The 3,734-nt window shown below is 34.1% G+C and overlaps 1 long non-coding RNA gene across 1 annotated transcript; it reads right to left on the bottom strand.

Annotated features, from left to right (window-relative positions):
• Positions 1 to 716: 716 nt before the first annotated feature.
• LOC107890289 (uncharacterized) lies at positions 717 to 2,417 on the bottom strand. The gene is made up of 3 exons (XR_001681907.2): positions 2,316 to 2,417; positions 1,755 to 1,842; positions 717 to 1,216 (listed from the first exon to the last, which is right to left on the bottom strand). It is a non-coding gene; the product is annotated as an uncharacterized lncRNA (long non-coding RNA).
• Between the last annotated feature and the right edge of the window lie 1,317 nt (positions 2,418 to 3,734).

Genomic DNA, 3,734 nt, shown 5'->3' with positions numbered 1-3,734 from the left:
GACTTACTGAGTTATAAACTCACTCGGTGTTTCCTTGTCACCTATTCTAGGTTTCTTGGACTCATCTCCTTTTGCGTGGTCGAGCCGTCATCGAAGTCATCACACCGGATAGCAAGTTTTGGTACTTTCTTCTTAGTTGGCTTAGGAGAACATTTCGGCATGTATAGGCTATTATGTTGTGTTTGAACTTTGGTATGTAATCTTTTAGCCATGCGAAAATGGCATAAATGTTCGGTTGGGTTTGGATTCATAACGTTAGGTCGCAAATCTTGATAATTCGACCTTTTTATGCCATACGTCATGGTTGATTATTTTGATGTTAAAATTCATGATATGGCAATAGTGTAGTAGGGGGAAGTTTGACAATGATTAGCCTTTGGCATGGTTAGTCATGATCATAATTTGTGATATGCATGATGAATTATTAGTTAGATCAAGGAGTAAACACGAAGTGGGCATAGTTGCTTTCGTAACAGATGCTGGCAGCAGCAGTGACATGAGATTGAAAAATCACTAAAAATAGTAGGAGTGGAATTAATTGATGAATAAATTATGTAATCGAAGTTCGATGAGTCTATTTTCATATAGAAGTAACGAAAGGATCATATGGACAGTATGTTAAGAGATAATCAGGTTCTCGTGGGACAGGGCCAGAACGGTTTCTGGATTCCCTGCTCCGACTTTGGAAATTCATTATAAATTAACCAGAGATAATTAGGAGTCATACCATATATGTATAGATTCCTCTCTGAGTCTAGTTTCTATAGAAACAAACGGCATCAGTATGGAAGTTCTGTACAGGGAGATATCCAGGTCGTAATGCGCAAAGGTCAGTGTAGTCGACCCCAGTAACATGGGAGATTTTGACTAATAAACTGTACTAATTGGCCTGACAAAAAATTCTAGAAAAAAATATGTAGATGGGAATATGAGTTTAGTTTCAGGGAAAATTCACGGAACTGGATTTTGAGTTCCAGAGCTCAAGATATGATTTTTAAAGCGACTAGTACGCAGATTGACAGCTTGTCTGGAAAAATTTTAATAAGTGGTTTGAAGTCTGTTAACACCTCGTGTTCGACTCCGGCGACGGCCTCGGGTTCGGGGTGTTACAATACATGCCATAATAAAAAATATAAATCCAACTATACCGAGTATTACGGCTGATAGTGTGATCGATATCTCTGACTTCAAGGGATCCTTAAGAAATTTGGCAGTACTGAAAGAAAAGAGAAAGGAAAGAAAGTAAGCATAACTTGACTTACTCATTACCGTCCATTCAAGTCACATTTTCTAATTAAGATCATTACACATGTATACCAAAATAGGTACCTGTAACACTCAAAACATTATCATACTTTTCTGATTAAATCTCTTTCTTAACTCTTAAGGTTGGAATGCTACCGGATATTCTATAAGCCTCAAACATGGGTTAAGTTGCCGATGCCATGTCCAAGACATGGTCTTACACTAGCTCTCGTGTGTAAGTGCGGATGCATGTCCCAGACATGTCTTACACTAGCACGAAGCTTAGCCGATGCATGTCCCGGACACGTCTTACACTGGCTCTCACATAACCCAATGTTATGGCATGAACATCTGATTTGTTCCCTGGGGTTCTCACTGGATCTTTCTACTTTCTCAATCATAAATATGCATACTCAGTTCAAAATCTAGAAATTCATAATATATCAAAATAAATAACAATCGAATACATGCATTTAACAATATAGTTGTATTATTTACATACAACTTACCTCGATTTACAAAAAGTACTTGACTAGACGGCTTAATCGGATTGCTTGGCTTTGCCCCGATCTAGGCTCGGTTTTCATAAATCTTGATCTATAATAGCAAAAATGTACTCATTTAGTCATTAATTACAATTAGTCATTCATAATTTCACATCTTTGGTAAACTGACCATTTTACCCCTAAAACTTTACAAAATGACCATTTTACCCCTATGCTCAAAAATCAATTTTTATCAAATTTCTTCATATTTCAAGTCTAGCCAAACTCTTTTTACTCTTATAGCAGCCCCAAAACCTCACTATTTCACACACTTGCAACTTATTTTGCAACTTATGCAAAATTGTCCCTTTAGGTGTTTTCATGCCAACACCTTTCACAAAAGTTGTTTAGAACTCTTCTAAGAATTATTTTCTTTCATAAAATTTCATGAAACAACATAAACTCTCTCATGTAAAATCCCTAGACTTATCACCCCTTTTCAAAATATTCCTCTCATATGAAAGCCCATGAAACAAGCATGCTAAAAATGTAAAAATCATCAAGAAAGTCATGAAGATCACTTACATTATGAGAGGAATAAATTTATGAAATTTTGAGAGCTTGAAACCCCTATTTTTGCTGGTATAATCGGCCAAAGAAGAAGAAATGGGATGAAAGAGATGAAGGCTAGGCAACTTAGGTGTTATTTTATCATAGGATTATGTCATCAAGTCACCTAACATTGACTTTTTGACTAAATTTGCTTCCTATGGCCGGCCACCTTGCTTATAGGGGTCAAATTACTCTTTAAAATCCCCTAATTTTAGTTCTCTAGGTATTTAACTCTTTTGGGTGCTAAAAAGTAACTTTTACCTTTTATGTGATTTAGTCCTTTTTCGCAATTGGGCTCACAAACGTTAAAATTGACTAACCAAAATTTTCATGCACTATTATAAACATGTTATAACCTCATAATTGTAATGAAATAAATTTTCTAACTTCGGATTTGTGGTCCCGAGACCACTGTTCCGACTAGGCCCTAAATCGGACTGTTACATATTGTTTAATAGAATAGAGGAAAATCCAAATAAATGTAATCATTCTTGCCATTAAATTCAATGTCATCTGCTACATATCAGTTATACATTAGCTATTTTTGTTGCTCATAAAAATAATTAACACCTTAGGTGTTTTAAGGTACTTTGTATAACATTTGACAAGTTTAGGTACCAAATTGGATAAAAAAAGTTTAGGTACCAAATTAAGACAAAGTGTCAAGTTTAGGGTACCAAATTAGACCAAAAAAAACTCAAGTACCAGATTAGGAAAAAAGTATCAAGCTTATGTGTTGAATTGGACAAAAAAAAAGCTTAGGTACCAAATTGAGAAAAATTGTCAAGTTCTAGTGCTAAATGTTATAGTAAGCCATATCTTCATATAAAGAAACATGATCACATTGAATGTTTGCAAAAGAGTCTTTGCTTGACTTTATATTAAAATCATTATCTAATAAGTAGAATACACTAGGATTCATGAAAACTAATCTTACTTGATCCATTCTCCTTGGAAGATCCACTACTCAAAATCCCCAATAATAAATAAGTAAATAATCAAGACATGTTGGTCAAACATGCTAACAGATAAGTTATATGTCCTGTCAACTTTTTCTTAAGTTACGCCTGGTGGTGTAGCATGTAGTTATAACTTACACCAATATATATAAATAAAAATAAGCATTTTTTTAGCATGTATAAAAAAAATGTACTATAAAAAAAATTTCCCTATATATTTGAATCAAATGAATCATGAATTAGTTGTATTTATATGGTTAAAGCTATTGTTATATTGTCTTAAATCATAAAAGTACCACTAAAGTTTACTGTTCAGCATCCGATTTGTTTATTTTGTGTGCAAGTATAGGTGGATCTCGAAGTTCCAAGAAGTGAATCAACATCCAATATGCAGCCTTCAACTTAACAATGTTTTTATAGTTATTTTTGTCTT

This window comes from Gossypium hirsutum, chromosome A09 (genome assembly GCF_007990345.1).
Source record: "Gossypium hirsutum isolate 1008001.06 chromosome A09, Gossypium_hirsutum_v2.1, whole genome shotgun sequence".
NCBI lineage: Eukaryota > Viridiplantae > Streptophyta > Magnoliopsida > Malvales > Malvaceae > Gossypium > Gossypium hirsutum.
This window is presented reverse-complemented; position numbering and strand designations above follow the sequence as displayed.